Here is a 17837-nt window from a genome sequence, read left to right on the forward strand (position 1 = left end):
ATACAGAGGAAAAAAAGTGGTGTTTTAGCATTTAATAACACATTTGATCAATATTAATCTGTTACAGAAAACATTTCTACTCTATTATTAGCTGACTTATTTTATATTCTCAGCTAAGTAAAATGACAACAAATTTAAAAAGATATAACTTTCTTTATAAAGGTTCTCCCCAGCAATCTGTAGAAGCTATCCAATGGTTCCTAACTGAAAGATGGTAGTTTTTACATACTTCACTAACCTAGCACGTGTGATAGCTTTACACCTATACTACAAGCTAGTTGGGAAATAATTTTATAGGTAAAAAGTCATTTTAGGCTTTCAGACCAATTTTAATCCAAACATGAGAGAGACCTACAACAAATTTAAGAGAAAATGTTCTAAAGATGACCTAATAGACGAAGAGAGTTTTGTTATATAATTTTAGGGGTAGCTTAATCCCTTTCACAACATTCCTAGTCATTTAACTTTTCTGGGGTGGCTTTCTAATATTTTATACAATCACACACATGCACAAACACACACATGCATGCACACACAATGTGGTATGCTGATGACAAAATATTCTTAGCAAAAACTTTGTCCTTCTATAATTTGGTCTGCTTGTCTTGGTACTATATTGTAATGCGGGGTAAGTGGTTGTAAAGTGATCCTAAGATTGATCATAAGAAGATTACTGTGTACTTTATAAATTCTATATCCCAAAGAAATAACAGCTATTAAAAGTATTCTTACTGAGATTGGTATAATGAGTTTTCATATTATGAACTGCAAGAATTGGCTATCTCAGACATATTTTCTTGGTTTATATTCTTCCCTAATTGCAATTTATCATGTTCTTCAGTTAGAGAAAAACATTTTCATCCATATTACTGAAATCTCAACATATTCTACTTTTTTTTATATGCTGGGTTTTTTACTTGCAAAATAATATTAATATAGGCACACCTCTGAGATATTTCAGGTTTGGTTCTAGACCACAATAAAGTGAATATTGCAACAAAGCAAGTCACACGAATTTTTTGGTTTCCCACTACATATAAAAGTTATATTTATACTATACTGTAGTCTATTAAGTGTGCAATAGCATTGTGTCTTTAAAAATGTATTTACCTTAATCTTAAAATATTGTTTAAAAATGCTAACAATCATTTGAACTTTCAGTGAGTTGTAATCTTTTTCCTTGTGGAGGGTCTTGCTTCAGTGTTGATGCCTGTCGACTGATCAGAGAGGTGGTTGCAGAAGGTCGGGTGGCTGTGGCAATTTCTTAAAGTAGACAAACAATGAGGTTTCACTTTTCTTTTCATAAAAGATTTCTTTGTAGCATGAGACGCTATCCGATAGCATTTTACTCATAGTAGAAACTCTTTCAAAATTGGAATCAGTCCACTCAAACCATGCTGCTGCTTTACCAGTTAAGTTTATGTAATACTCTAAATCCTTTGCTGTTATTTCAACAAGGTTCACAGAATCTTCACCAGGAGTAGATTCCATCTCAAGAAACAAATTTATTTGCTCATCCGTCCATAAGAGGCAACTCCTCATCCATTCATGTTTTCTCATGAGATTGCAGCAATTCTGTCACATTTTCGGGCTCCACTTCTAATTCTAGTTCTCTTGCTGTTTCTACCACATCTGCAGTGACTTCCTAAACTGAAGTGTTGAACCCCTCAAATTCATCTATAACTGTTGGAATCAACTTCTTTCAAACTGCTACTAATGTTGATCCTTTGACCTCCTCCTGCGAATCACAAATTCTTAATAGCATCTAGAATGGCCAATCCTTTTCAGAAGGTTTTTGATTTACTTTGCCCAGGTCCACCAGAGGAATCACTGTCTATAGCAGCTATAGCCTTACAAAATGTACTGATTTGAAACTTGAAATTACTCCTTGATTCATGGGCTACAAATGGATGATGTGTTGGCAGGCATGAGAACAACATCCATCTTGTTGTACAATTCCATTAGAGCTCTTGGGTGAGCCCAGGTGCACTGTCAATGAACAGTAATATTTTGAAAGTAATCATTTTTTTCTGAGCAGTTGAACAGGTCTTTACAATGGCCTTAAAATATTCAGTGAAGCATACTATAAACAGATGTGCTGTCATCCAGGCTTTGTTGTTGCATTTCTAGAGTACAAGCAGAGTAGATTATGCATAAGTCTTAAGGGTCTTTGGATTTTTGGAGTGGTAAATGAGACCTGGCTTCAACTTAAAGTCACCAACTACATTAGCCCCTAACAAGAGTGTCAGCCTATCCTTTGAAGCCAGACATTGACCCCTTTCTAGCTATGAAGTCCCAGATGGCATCTTCTTCCAACAAAAGGCTTTTTCATCTACATGGAAAATCTATTATTTAGTAATCTTAGCTAGATCTTCTAGATAACTTGCTGCAATTTCTATATCAGCACTTGCTGCTTCACTTACACTTTTATGTTACAGAGCTGGCTTCTTTCCCTAAACCTCATCAACTGACCTCTGCTAGCTTCCAATTTTTCTTCTGCAGCTTTCTCACCTCTCACAGCCTTCATAGAATTGAAGAGAGTTAGGCTTTGGCTTAAAGGAATGTTGTAAATGGTTTGATCTTCTGTCCAGACCACTAAAACTTTCTTCGTATCAGCAAGAAGGCTGTTTCACTTTCTGATCATTCACATGTTTGCTGGAGTAGCACTAGTTATTTCCTTCAAGAGCTTTTCCTTTGCATTCACAATTCAGCTGTTTAGTACAAGAGTCCTTGCTTTTGGCCTGTCTTGGCTTTTGATGTGCCTTCCTCACTAAGCTTAACCACTTCTAGCTTTTTATTTAAAGTGAGAGACATGCAACTCTTTCACTTCAATACTTAGAGGCCACTGTAGGGTTATTAATTAGCTTAATTTTAGTATTACTGTGTCTCAGGGATTTGAGAGTCCCCAGAAGAGGGAGACAGACAGGGAATGGCCAGTTGGAAGAGCAGTCAGAACATGCACAATATTTATCAATTAAGTATGGTGTCTTATACAGGTGAGGTTTATGGTGCCTGAAAACGATTAAAATAGTAACATCAGTCCGGCATGGTAATCCCAGCACTTTGGGAGGCTGAGGTGAGCGGATCACCTGAGGTCAGGAGTTCAAGACCAGCCTGGCCAACATGGGGAATCCCCGTCTCTACTAAAAATACAAAAATTAGCCGGGCATGGTGGCACACGCCTGTAGTCCCAGCTACTGGGGAGGCTGAGGCAGGAGGATTGCTTGAACCTGGGAGGCAGAGGTTGCTGTGAGCCGAGATTGCACCACTGCACTCCAGCCTGGGTGACAGAGCAAAAGTCCATCTAAAAAAAAAAAAAAAAAAAATCAAAGATCATTGATCACTGGTCATAACAAATACAAAAATGATGAAAAAGTTTGAAATATTGAGAGAATTACCAAAATGTGACACAGAGACACAAAATGAGCACAAGCTGTTGGAAAAATGGCACTGACAGACTTGCTTAATATACGGTTGCCACAAACTTTCAATTTGTAAGTGAAACAAAACAAAATAAACGTGCAATATTTGGGAAGTACAATAAAACAAGGTATGCCTATATCTAAATATGACAGAATACCCCTATAATGGCCACAGCTATTATGTTATCAATTGTTCTTAGAAGCAATACCAGAAACATTTGGAGGGCTTTACCAAAATTCAGATACCCAACCCCAAAATTCTAATTTAGGAAATCTGGTATACAGCCTTGGAATTTGCCAGGTGATTCTTACTTGATACTTAGCTACTTGGGCTGAGGTGGGAGGATAGTCTGAGCCCAGGAGTTCAAGGCTGCAGTGAGCTAGGATCATGCCACTGTGCTCCAGCCTGGGTGACAGAGGAAGACCTGTCTTTAAAAAACAATAAATAAATAAATACATCTAACGGGGGAAAAACTCTAAAACTCTTGGTTTTTAAATATCATATAACATTTTCCCCCCAAACAGTGATGGTCAGTAAATTAAATACATTGAAAGTAGGGCAGAGAAACTCCCAAATATGATCCTAAATAAATCAACATAAGGAGCAAGCCAATTTGAGAAATTCCGTTTAACTATAAAACCACCCTTTAAAAACTTCTCATTATCATGTTAAAGGTATTCAGATTCAATGAAACAGTACTAATAACTTCCAGGCCATTCCTAAAAGATCTTATAAGCCCTAAAAGACCTTATGAAATACTTAATAATTAGTACAGTTGTGCCTTTAATGTTTAAAAGAGGCAGAGACAAACAAGTTAAAAGGCATTTTCCTAACCCTGACTGCAAGTCACAAGCTTGATGCTGCCTGAAGCCAACTGGCATGGTGCCCATTTACAGTAAGTTGTTTACTCCCTGTCTACCAATCACACCGCAGAGAAGGAATGCCTAGAGACACAGAGTGTCTTTTCAAGATAGATCAACAGAGAAAGAGGAATTTATAAGTTTATTAAATTGTTACAGATATTATTTTTAATATTGCTCCAAAATATTCCAATCCACTTTCCATAATCTCAGCATTTTTAAACCAAATAAGTAGCCCTCAATAGACAAACTTACAGTAATAGTTTATCAGTGGAATGGGTAGTATCCTCTCATCAGTTTAAGTATCTTTTAAATAAAATTTTTAAACGACACAATATTGATCTTAAAATGGATTTGAACTTAAACCAATTAGAGTGAAGTTGATTTAAATTGTTTTAAATAACCAATTTTTAGCATAAAGACTGAGACTATTAAGAAATGGAACATCCAGAGAAATAGAAAATAGAAAAAATGAACCCTGATTATCAAGAGAAAAATGGGTAGGAAGTATCTGTCTAGTATATCAACAATTTCACTTAATTCCCAAGCCCAAATAGCAGAGCAAATCACTCCAGTAACAATATAGGATTGTGGATTTTAATACTTTGTTTGGACCCTCAGAGCTAGTCTGGACTGTCCCCTTCCTCCACTGCCCTGTTTTTAGTACATTATGCCCAATAATTTTGGAGTTTTGGTTCCTGCAATCTTTTGATCCTATAATGATATTTCTTCTGCTGCTTCTTTTACTTTTCTGTTTCTCACAATTTGTATTTCTCAAAAAAAAAAAAAAAATCACACACAAATGTTGTCACATTATTAAATTGCTAAATTATTCTATACTTCTTTCTCAACATTCACTTTTTGCTGAAAAAGCTCAGTGCTAATGATCATCAGATGTATGTTAATTTTCCTTTTAAGAGCCCAAATGAGAAAGAATACACACACAGAATAATAGGATTAGTTACAGGTCAGAGTACATATGTTATTTGTAAGATCTTACTAGGTGTAAGATTTAAGTTAGACTTTAGTCAATAGGTAAATACATAAAATCAAATTCTATCTTTGTCCCAGTAGTTAGTACCTGGAAAGGTGCTGGATTCATGACCTTGGAAAATGTATAGTTTATAAACAGGATTTCAAAATAATGCTGAGGCACCAGTGGTACTTCCTCACCTCTTCAGTGCTTGTATTTTAAATCCAAAGGCCTAAAAAAGCATCAGCTGTAAATAGGTTGAAAGTTACATATTTATAACGTATTGCTAGTGTATTTGCTACAGGAAAGCAAGTTTGTCAACATGGTAAATAGCTTGAAAAAAAGATTATGCACAAAGAAAATTCAAATTTAGATTGATACTTTAGTAATTATAGGGAAAGATACTTTTTTTAGATAAATTTCTAGCTTCCACTTTCTCTTTAAATTTTAACCAATGGGAAAAAGAAAAACAAAAACACCACTTTGTTAATTTAACAAAACTATATATGGTATACAAAATTGAGCATCACAGCATGAGAAAGCTGAAATTGGAGAAAATAAAAAAATACACATTTTACCTAATAAGTGAAAAATAATTCTACAAACATTTAAAAAGAATTCTATAATCCTCAGCGTGCAGCTGCATTGGCAAAAGGCAATTTAAACCCACCTCATGAACTACAAATAGGGGAATGCCATGCTCCCTTTCTCTTCCTCTCCTTCAGTTTCCACACTTAAAAAATTTCCTAGAGCCACCAGATGAGATTCCACACTCACTTTTTCTTTTTTTGTTGTGCAAGGTAGTATCTCCAAAACAGAATTTCTAACACTCAATAAAAAAGAAAATTCTGTGCAAATATTTTAGTTGTCTTCACTGAAAAATACGTATCTTCATAACTGCATTGTAATTTGTCTATTTTAAGGTGGTATAGTTACTAGAAGTTCATAGGCCATTCCGAAAGTCTCCCTTCATCTTCTCTTATTACTCCTCACCTTCCCTTATATATTTTAGACTTCCAGAACTAAAACTAGTTTTTGGTTAATAACTAACATAAAACCCTGAGATAACAAAAAAAGTAAGCACTTGATTGAATGAATAAATACTAAATACTTGAACAAGCCAAATGATAGTTCTTTCATCTGAAAACAGACAAGTTAAGATGCCTTGATCGTTAAGTTATTGTGTACTACTGAATAGGAAGTTTATGTTCTGTATAGCGGGTAAGGATTTGGGTAGATTTCTCTTCCCATCCTCTCTTGCCAGCAGCACTTCCTGTTCACCACCCCAATAAATTAAACATTTACTATATAGAGAACTCCCCACCTAAGATGTTTTTTCTTAATCATTCAGTGAGACCCATGTTAGCTCAGCAGTGGACATAAGAGGACATGAGAAAGGAAGAAAGGCTCTGGGACAACTTCTACATTAAAAGCAAGTTGCAAGTTTTCCACAGAAGTAACGTATTTAATTCTGAAGAAGGATAGCCTTATAATGTTCATTTTGATCATGAATCATGAATATGATAGCATCCTTTGAACACTTTTGCCATTATAACCATCTAATATCTGGTACCATTAAATATTTGTGGAAAGAATTATATTGTGTAAACATTAGCAAAGAATTCCAAACACAAGAGCCTCCTTCTTTGCCTTTAGTTTTAATCAGTCTTAATCCCTTCTTGCTAAAACAAGAGTTTCCAAACCCTTAGAAAAATATTTTCTTTTTAAAAAAAATTAAATCTTGGCCGGGCACGGTAGCTCATGCCTGTAATCCCAGCACTTTGGGAGGGTGAGGCAGGTGGATCACCTGAGGTCAGGAGTTCCAGACCAGCCTGACCAACATGGAGAAACCCCATCTCTACTAAAATTCAAAATTAGCCAGGTGTGGTGGCACATGCCTGTAATCCCAGCTACTTGGGAGGCTGAGCCAGGAGAATTGCTTAAACCCGGGAGGCAGAGGTTGTGGTGAGCTGAGATCACACCATTGCACTCCAGCCCCGTGAACAAGAGCAAAACTCCATCTCAAAAAAAAAAAAAAAAATTAAATCTTATGCAGAACCTCCAATACATAAGACAGATAAAAGTTGCTATTTTACTGCTAAAGCTTCCTCTGTACATTCAAATTTATAATATTAATCTGCATAGGAAGGAATCAGTAAGATCAATGAAGATGTTTTGACAAAACCAATAAAACTAAAATGGAAGTTATAAACAATAGTTATGTCAGGGTTATCATCAAAGTTTGGATTTAAACAGTTTGAAAGCCACTACCCTAAAACCTCACTTTGTCCCCATTAACAGCCCCAAGCCTCATTTCCAAACCCCTATGAAACTTTCTCCCCTTATAAAAATAAAGCCCAAACTTTAACAAGGCTCACCAAAATCTAGACTGTAACATATGTCTCACCAGTTTCTTGTAGGAACTATCTTCCAGTCAGTATGGTTTTCTCAGTGTTCCTCAATATACCAAGTTCAGCCATTCATTCTAACAAATATATACTTGAGTGCCTACAATGAGTCTCTAGATTTTTGCTTATTCTGCCTATTATTGTCTTGGACTCTTCCTCAACCATCCTCAACAAAATTCTCTCTTATTTCCCACTCATGAATCCTCCTGCCACTCATGAATCCTGAAGTGTTTGCCTTTACAAGCTGTTTAAATGATAAAGAGCCATATGGTATAGCGTCAAGGCTGCTAATAAATGTACTAAAATACACAATTCTGTCTTCAATTTGGATTTTTAAAAATCAAGTTTTTAGCTGGGTGTGGTGGCTCGCACCTGTAATCCCCAGCACTTTGGGAGGCTGAGACAGACGGATCACCTGAGGCCAGGAGTTCGAGACCAGCCTGCCCAACATGGAGAAACCCCATCTCTACTAAAAATAAAAAAATTAGCTGGGCATGGTGGCAGGCACCTGTAATCCCAGCTACTTGGCAGGCTGAGGCAGGAGAATCACTTGAACCCAGGAGGCAGAGGTTGCAGTGAGCTGAGATCACCCTCCTGCACTATAGCCTGGGCCACAGAACGAGACTCCGTCTCAAAAATAAAATAAATAAATAAATAAAATAAATCAAGTTTTTATTTCTACTGGAAGAAGATAAAACCCATTTCTGAATTTCAAAAGTGAAGACTTGAAACCCATGTACTATTTATAGGAAATGCATGTGCAAATGTGTACAGTTTAAGTGGTATTTGTGGTTTGTTTACTCTGTTGAGTAATTTAAAATTTTAAAGTCACAGTTTGGCACACAGAAAAGCTACTTGGTTGTCAAAAAAAGCCACATTTTACACACACATGATTAAAGAATAATTATCTAAAATGTTTTTCATAGCACAGTATTTGATCAAAAGTTTCAAACATATTAAATGCACGAGTTCCACTCTACTAATGTTTGTAAACTTAATAAAAGTACTTCTAGTGGCTTGTATACAATTCAGATTTAAACTATGTTTACATTTTTCTGTGACTTTCTGTGCTATCAAGCTTTTTAAAATTTATACATAACTGCCTTTTTTTAGAGAGGACTTGAGACAGCTTTAAAAAATAGGTAAATTTCAAGATGGCAATTTAAAAGAGAATGAAAAGTTTATCAATTACATTTCTACAGGAGTAGCTAATTGGATGACTGTTAAATTATTTAGAAACACAAAATATTTAGGATAGTATCAGACTTTTATCTTTGTTTGCTGATTAACTTAAGCCTAGTCTAAAATTTTCTATTGCTACATCAAGGGAACAATTTCAATATGAGAATAGAAGAATACAGGTCTTTAAACACCTAACCTTGATGCCACAAATAGTACTAGGCTTTGTCTCACCTATAACACTTAATGAAGCATTAAGGACACTGTTCCACCTAATGATGTTTCCGGGGTTTCTGGTATTTCATTAGGGATTCATCTAATATGACTGATAAACAGTAAGCAGAGTGACCTCCAAGTTAGATACACGTAAATACACAGACAAGTTCTAATGTAAATTTCCTCTGCTATAAACTGATAGCTACTGCTGTAGGGTGCCAGGTTTTATCTTGAGTCTATCCAGTGAAAAATAGAAACAAACAAAACACGCAAAAATCACAACATATTAAATACAATTTAAAACAAATAAGCTATCCTATAGAAGAACAGGAATGAGATAAAATGATCCTACTGCAGGACAATTCCGAATTAAGCATTCTCCTGTCAGCAACTAGAAAGTCTACTGGGTATTTAGTTTGAAAACAGTTCAGAACTGTTTTTCTTAACTTAGGCAACAGCTTTCTTTTTTGATTGTTAGATTAAGCTAGCTTATTCAGTATAAGTAGGAAGCATGGCTGAATGACTAAAGACAAAACAGGTAGCAGCAACACTGGCATTAACTTCATTAGATTGAAACCTTGGTCTGGATTACAGCATAAACTGAAAATTGTTAAATTTTAATAAAATTCAAAAAGGAAATAAAAAATTAATTGCCAGAAGCTTTGACCAACATTCTTAACACTAGTATCAGTACCTTAATTTTTCTACTTTCCATTGATTTCTCTAAAATAAAATTAAAATGCAATATAAGTGGCATTCAAGGTAATTTTTTAAACCTTAGAACTCTTTCTTCCAAGGAAAGCTTCTCTAGAAATAAGATGTGTAATACAAGCTGGGTGGATTTCTCTACTTGCACCCAACTCTCTGAGCTACCTCTATAACCCCTGATAGTTCTTCTGAGTAGTTAGGAAAACACTAATAAACAATTGCTCAAACACTGCCTTACAGATAAAGGTCGCTCTACTACTGAAGCTGTTGCCTGGTGGACAGTACTACCAGGCACTGACTTGAAATATTTGTCAGCTGCTATAAGAAATTCCTAGATGTCCCACAAATAATAGTTTGATGGAGGGGGCATCAATGTAATTTCCAAACAACTGGCAACTTGCACACAAAAAGTTCATTTGTTCCAAAGTTGAACTTATGACAATTGAGGACCACCAGTATGTTAGACAATGTACAGGAATCATTAGATTCTAAAGTTTAGATAAATGGTAAAACAGTTTGAAAGACCTCTAGTATTGAATTTTGGCCGATACGAATTCATTTCCAAAATCAAAGGGGAGTAAGAGTATTTTTAATTATTGGCTAGCCTTGAGAGAGACAACATTTGGGTTTTACAAAAAGTACTTTTAAAACAATGTCAGCAAAACTGGTGGAACAAAGAACTCAAGTTCTACACATCCTTAAAAGCAAATAAAAAGGGCAAAAACTGTCAAACTGAATTTTTTCGGAACCTGAAAATTAATCAAAGGCTTGAAGCAGCCCAGGGAATTTTTATTGAAAAACAAAAACAACCCTCTTCCCCAGCTAATTCTTGGTAAGAACAGCAAACTCTGTGGTATTTTACCCAGTCCCATCTATCCCTTGACCCCTAGCTTAGCAGTAGCCATGAAAATAACAGTCCACATTCCACATTCCTGGTATGAAAGACAGCAGAATGGACCTCTTTCATGAAGACTTGTATTTTTTTTTTTTTTTTTTTTTGAAACGGAGTCTCGCTCTGTCACCCAGGCTGGGGTGCAGTAGCGTGATCTGGGCTCACTGCAAGCTCCGCCTCCTGGGTTCATGCCATTCTCCTGCCTCAGCCTCCCGAGTAGCTGGGACTACAGGCGCCCACCACCACAGCCACCTATTTTTTTGTAGTTTTAGTAGAGACGGGGTTTCACCGTGTTAGCCAGGATGGTGTCAATCTCCTGACCTCATGATCCACCTGCCTCGGCCTCCCAAAGTGCTGGGATTACAGGTGTGAGCCACTGCACCCGGCCAAAGACTTGTAATTAATTATTTGGTTAATTACAAATAATTAATGTCTGGTGACTCCATGGAAGACCACCTCAAAAGGATTGTCTTTATTTTGCCTAACTTAGAACTGGCTTAGTGCTTCGCTGGGGCACATGACAGGTGGAGGAGTTGAAAACATTTATATTAATGTCTTAATTTGCTGCTGCCTGACAGATAACTGTTGAAGAAAACAACAGACTAGTCTAAAGATTGAGAGGAAAAGCTGGGGAGTCTGTAAGGGCTTTGAAAGTGTCCAGCATATTCCTGGAAATCTAGAATGCCACATGTATGAGTAGGGCTGTGCATATGCTCAGGAAAGATGAAGTAGGCTCCAAACTCTCACCACCTGTTGACCTTAATGCTCTGCAGAAGCTGGTAGTAAAGGCTAAGGCAGGGTTGTAAACTCCCTGGGTAAGAGTTCAAGGCCTGCCCTAATGCATACACAGAGGCCATGGGCAAAGACTGGAAGATATTTTGCTTCTAGGCATTTAATGAAATCTCTGTTAATTATTAGGTGACCACTAAACTAACAAACAGAGACTTCAGGGTGCCCACAATCTTCAAAGAATATAAAATTTACAGAATTAGCCATGAAAAGTCACTAAACAAACATCTACAATACTCACCAACAACAAATACTGGGGAGGGGAGACAGTCTGACTGCCAGAGTTGTTACACTATAATATTCAAAATGTCCAGTTAACAACAAAAATTACAAGGTATACAAAGAAACAAAGTACACAGGAAAAGAAAGAAATCAACAGACACTATGCCTGAGGAAGCCCAGAAACTGGACTTCATAGACAAAGACTTAAAATTATGGCGTGAACCCAGGAGGTTGAGCTTGCAGTGAGCCAAGATAACGTCACTGCACTCCAGCCTGGGTGACAGAGTGAGACTCCGTCTCAAAAAAAAAAAAAAAAGACTTAAAATCAGCTATTTTAAATATATTCAGTGACATAAACTATGTCTAAAGAACTAAAGTATAAAACAGTATCTCATTAAACTGAGAATAATATAAAGATAGCAATGATAAAACTGAACCAAAGAGAAATTTTGAAGTAGAATAACTGAAATGAAAAATTCTCTAGAAAAAAATTCACCTCACAGATGTCACTTGGAGAAGAGAAAATCCATGAACTCAAAGACAGGTCAAATTGAGATCATCCAGTCTGAGGAACTGAAAGAAAAAAGGATGGGGGGAAAAAAACTGGACAGAGTCTCAGAGACTTCTGGGACACCACCAAACAAAGCAACATACAAATAATCAGAGTGACAGAAGGAGCAGAAAGGGGCAAAAAGATTATTTTTTAAAAAAAATAGTGGCAAAAGAACCTGACACATCTGATGAAATACATCTACAAAGCTCAACAAACTCCAAGTAGAACAGACTAATAAAGTACACACCTAAATGCATCACAATCAAACTACCAAAAGCTAAAGGCAAAGAATGAATCTTGAAAGCAGCACGACAAGCAAGTCATTACAAACAAGTGATCCTCAATAAGATTAACACCTGATTCCTTATCAGAAACCATGGAGGTCAGAAGACAGTACGATGACATATTCATAATGCTGAAAGAATTACATGTCAACCAAGAATTCTGTATCCTGGCAACACTATCCTTCAAAAATGAAGGATAAATTAACACATTCCCAGATAACAAAAACTGTGAGAGTCCATCATTAGCATATCTCCAACACATGCTAAAAGGAGTCTTTCAGGTTGGAACAAAAGGACACTCACAATAACTCTACTTCATCTGTAGAAATACAACACCAGGAAAGGGAATTACATAAGTAAACATACAAGACAGTAAAAATGCATCTTTTGTTTGTATCTCCTTTTCTCCATATCGGATTCTAAAGACAACTACTGAGCAATATTTTTAAATCTATATTGATAAACACACAGTGTAGAAAGATGAAAATCTATGACAATAACAGCATAGAGTGGAAGCAGAAGAGGTATAAAGAGGCAAAGTTTTTATACACTGTTGAAGTTGAGTTGGTATTAATCTAAATTACATTTTTTTTCCTTCATTTCTTTGAGCTAGTTTTGCCCTGGTGCCCAGGCTGGAGTGCAGTAGTGTGATCAAAGTTCACTGCAGCCTCAACCTCCTGGGCTCAAGCTATCCTCCCATCTCAGCCCCTCAAGCATCTGGGACTACAGGCACACACCACTGTGCCTGGCTAATTTTTGTATTTTTTTGTAGAGACAGTATCTCACTAAGTTGCCCAGGCTGGTCTTGAACTTCTGGACTCAAGCTATCCTCCTGTCTCAGTCTCCCAAAGTGCTGGGATTACAGGCATGAGCTACTGTGCCCAACCTAGGCTGTTAAAATGACAATAAAATCTCCGTGGCAACCACTAAGAAAATAACTAAAAACATACAACAAAAGGAATGACAAAGAAATTAAAATTGTTACACTAGAAGATATGTAATACAAAAGAAAGAAGGTAGTAATGGAAGAATTTAAGAACAAGAGACACAAAATAAAGGAAACAAATGGCAAAATGTCAGAAGTAATCTTCCTCATCAATAATTATATTAAATGTCAATGGTTTAAACTCCCCAAATAAAAAGCAAAGATTGGCAGATCCAATTGCTATCTACAGAGACTCACCTTAGACTCAAGAACACAAATAGAAAGTAAAAGAAAAAAATATTCCATGCAAACAATAAACAAAAGAAAGCTGAAGTGGCTATACTAATATTAGACAAATAGACTTAAGATAAAAATTGTTCTTATAGGGCACTGTATAATGATAAAAGAATCAATCTATCAAGAAGATGTAATAATTATAAACTTACTTGCACCTAACAATAGAATTTCAAAATATATAAAGCAAAAAGTGACAGAACTGAAGAAAACAATAAACAATTCAGCAATATTAGTTGGAGATTTCAATATCCCACTTCCAATAGATAGAACAACTAGATAGAAAATCTGCAAGGAAACAGAAGATTTGAACACAACTACGTACCAACACACCTGTCAAACACTCTACCCAACAAAAGCAGAATACACATTCTTCTCAAGTGTACATGAAACATCCTCCAGGATAGATAATATATTAGGTCATAAAACAAGCCAAATAAATTTTAAAAGATAGAAATCATACAAAGTATGTTCTTGGACCACAATGGAATGACACTGAGAATTAACAAAGAAGGAAATCTGGAAAGTTCACAGATATGTGGAAATCAACAAGTTCCTAAATAATAAATGGGTTGGGGGGGAAGAAATCACAATGGAAATCAGAAGAATACACCTTGAGACAAGTGAAAACAAAAATACAACATACCAAATCTTATGGGATGCAGTGAAAGCATATACATTTCTAAGAAGGAAATTCATAGCAGTACATGACCACCTTACAAAGAAGTAAGAATTCAAATCAGGAACTTAATTATCCACCTTAAGAGACTAGAAAAAGAAGAACTAAGTCCAAAGCAAGCATAAGGAAGAAAATAATAAAGACCAGTGTAGAAATAAGTGAAATAGGGAAGAGAAAAACAATAGAGTAGGTCAACAAAAATAACCAAAGCTGGGCTGGGCACGGTAGCTCACACCTGTAATCCCAGCACTTTGGGAGGCCAAGGCAGGCGGATCACCTGAGGTCAGGAGTTCGAGACCAGCCTGCCCAACATGGTGAAACCCTCTCTCTACTAAAAATATAAAAAATTAGCCAGGCATGGTGGTGGGCGCTTGTAATCCCAGCTACTTGGCAAGCTGAGGCAGGAGAATTGCTTGAACTCGGGAAGCAGAGGCTGCAGTGAGCCGAGATTGCACCACTGCACTCTAGACTGGGTGACAAGATGGAAATTGTCTAAAAAAAAAAAAAAAAAATCTGTTCCCCTGAAAATGGACAAAATTTTACTTTAGCTAGACTGACCAAGAAAAAAAAGGAGAGAAGACTCTTAAATTACCAGAATCAGAAATGAAAGAGTGAACATTATGACTGACCTTACAGAAAAAAAATAAGATTATAAAGGAATACTATGAATAAGTATATGCTAACCAATTAGATAACTACATGAAATGAACAAATTCCTAAACCAACTGTCAAAACTGACTCAAGGAGAAAAAAATCTGAATAGACTTATAACAAACAAGTAAAGACATTAAGTTAGTAATCAAAAAACTTCCAAAGAAGACCCCAGATGGCTTCACTAGTGAATTTTACCAAATGTTTAAAGAACAATTACCAACAATCCTTCTTCTCAAACTCTCCCCAAAAACAGAGGGAACACTTAGTAAGCTATACAGCTTACTATACCTACTGGTCAGCTATAACAGACCAATATCCCTTATAAATATAAATGCAAGCATCCTCAACAAAATACTGGCAAACTGAAATTACAAGTATATAAAAAGGATTATAAACCATAACCAAGTGAGATGAAACCCAGGAACACAGGGTTTGTTCAACATATGAAAATCAATTAATGTGATAAACCATAAAAGACCAGAAAAACACACAAAAATCTCAATAGCTGCAGAAAAAGCATTTGACAAAATCTAATGCCCTTTCCTGATTAAAACAAACAAACAAACAAAAAGAAAACACTCAACAAACTAGGAACAGAAGGGAACATTCTCAATCTGATAAAGGACAACTATGAAAACCCCACAACAACACACTTAAACTGAAAGGTTTCCCCACAAAATGAAGACCAACACAAAGATGCTCATTCTCACCATTGCTATTCAACACTGCACTGGAGGTTCCAGCTAGGGCAGCTAGGCAAGAAAAAGAAGTAAAAAGTGTCCAGACTGAAAGGGAAGAAGTAAAATTATCTCTAACTGCAGATGACATGATCTTATATATAGAAATCCTAAATCTATTAAATACTCTATTATGCTAATCAATCATTTCAGCAAGGTTGCAGGATACAAAAATCAACACACAAAAATCAGTTGCATTACTAATCAGTAGCAATGAACAATCTTAAAATGAAATTAAGAAAACAAATTCATAAAAGCATCAAAACCCAAAATATTTAAGAATAAATTTAATCAAAGAAGTACACAACTTTTATATTGAAAACTACAAAATATTAATGAAAGAAACCAAATATCTACAGAAATGGAAAGAAGTCTTGTATTCATGGGTTGGAAGACCTACTAATTTTTATGATGGCAATATTCCCCAAACTGATCTACAGGTTCAATGCAATCCCTATCTGAACTTCAATTGCCTTTTTTCTTCCAGAAATGGAAAGTTGATTTAAAATTCATATGAGTTTGCAATGAACACGCAATATAGGCAAAGTAATCTTAAAAAAGAACAAAGTTGGAAGACTCACATTTCCCAATTTTAAAACTTTGTACAAAGATGTAATAATCAAAACAGTGTGGTACTGGCATAAGATTAGACATACGGACTCATAGAATTGTGAGTCCAGGAATAAGCCCATATATTTATGGTCAGTTGATTTCAACAAGGTATCAAGACCATTCAATGGGGAAAGAATAATCTTTTCAACAAATGGTGCTGGGACAACTAGGTATCATTACACAAAAGAGTAAGTTAGAGCCCCACTTCACACCATATACACAAATTAATTCAAAATGGATCAAAGGCCTAAATGTAAGAGCTAAAACTATAATTCTTAGATGAAAACATAGGTGAAAATCAGTTTGACCTTAGATCAGGCAACTTTTTAAAGATACAATGCCAAAAACAAAGAATTAAAAAATAAATTGGACTTCATAAAAATTAAAAACTTGTGAGTCAAATGACACTATCAAGAAGTGAAAAGATGGCCTACTAAATGGGAGAAATTGTCCGCAAATTATATATTTCATAAGGGTCTAGTGTCTAGAATATATCTACATATATACATACACATATATTCTAGATACACACACACACACACACACACACACACACACACACACACTTACTGACAACAATAAAAAGACGACCTAATTTTAAAACAGGCAAAGAATGTTAAAGACATTTCTTCAAAGAAAATACACAAATGTCCAAAAAGCACAAGAAAAGATGTTCAGTATTGTTAGTCATTTGGGAGATACAAATAAAAAACACAATGAGATACCAATACCCAGTAGGATGGTGTCTTAGTCTGTTTTCTGTTGGTATAACTGAATACGTGAGACTGTGTAATTTATTTAAAAAAAGAAATGGATTTCTTACATTTCTGGAGGCTGTGAAGTCCAAGGTCAAGGGGCCACAGCTGATGAAGAACTTCTTGCTGCTGGGGGACTCTCTGCAGAGTCCCAAGGTGACACAGGGCAGCAATCACATAGTGAGAAGGCTGAACTTACTAGATTAGTTCTCTTCCTCTTCTTATAAAGCCACTAGTCCCAATTCAGTGATAACCCATTAGTCCACTAATTCATGAGTGGATTAGCCTATTCATGAGGGCAGGCCTCTGATGACCCAAGCACTTCTTAAAGGCCTCACATCTCAATACTGCCACATTGGGGATTATGTTCCAACATGAGTTTTGGAGGGGACAAACATTCAAACCACAGCAGTTGGCTAATAAGAAAAGACAGTTAATAAATATAGGCAAGGACAGAGAAATGGGAATTCTTATACATCGTTGGTGGGACTATAAAATGATACAGCCACTGTAGAAAAATGTTTGGCAGTTCCTCAAAAGGTAACACATACAGTTATCATATGATCCAGTAATTCTACTCCTAGGATCCACACAAGAGAAATAAAGATATATGGCTACACAGAAACTTGTATATGAATGTTCTTAACACCATTATTTATAATAGCCAAGGAATG

The 17837-nt window shown here is 35.9% G+C and overlaps 1 protein-coding gene and 1 long non-coding RNA gene across 11 annotated transcripts in view; both read right to left on the reverse strand.

Annotated features, from left to right (window-relative positions):
* NR3C1 (nuclear receptor subfamily 3 group C member 1) overlaps positions 1–17837 on the reverse strand; it is a 124666-nt gene that overhangs the window by 71091 nt on the left and 35738 nt on the right.
* Positions 1174–15187, reverse strand: LOC129059560 (uncharacterized). Its single transcript, XR_008525532.2, has 2 exons — positions 5365–15187; positions 1174–1263 (listed from the first exon to the last, which is right to left on the reverse strand). It is a non-coding gene; the product is annotated as an uncharacterized LOC129059560 (long non-coding RNA).

The sequence above is a fragment of the Pongo abelii genome, chromosome 4, assembly GCF_028885655.2.
Source record: "Pongo abelii isolate AG06213 chromosome 4, NHGRI_mPonAbe1-v2.0_pri, whole genome shotgun sequence".
Classification (NCBI taxonomy): Eukaryota; Metazoa; Chordata; class Mammalia; order Primates; family Hominidae; genus Pongo; species Pongo abelii.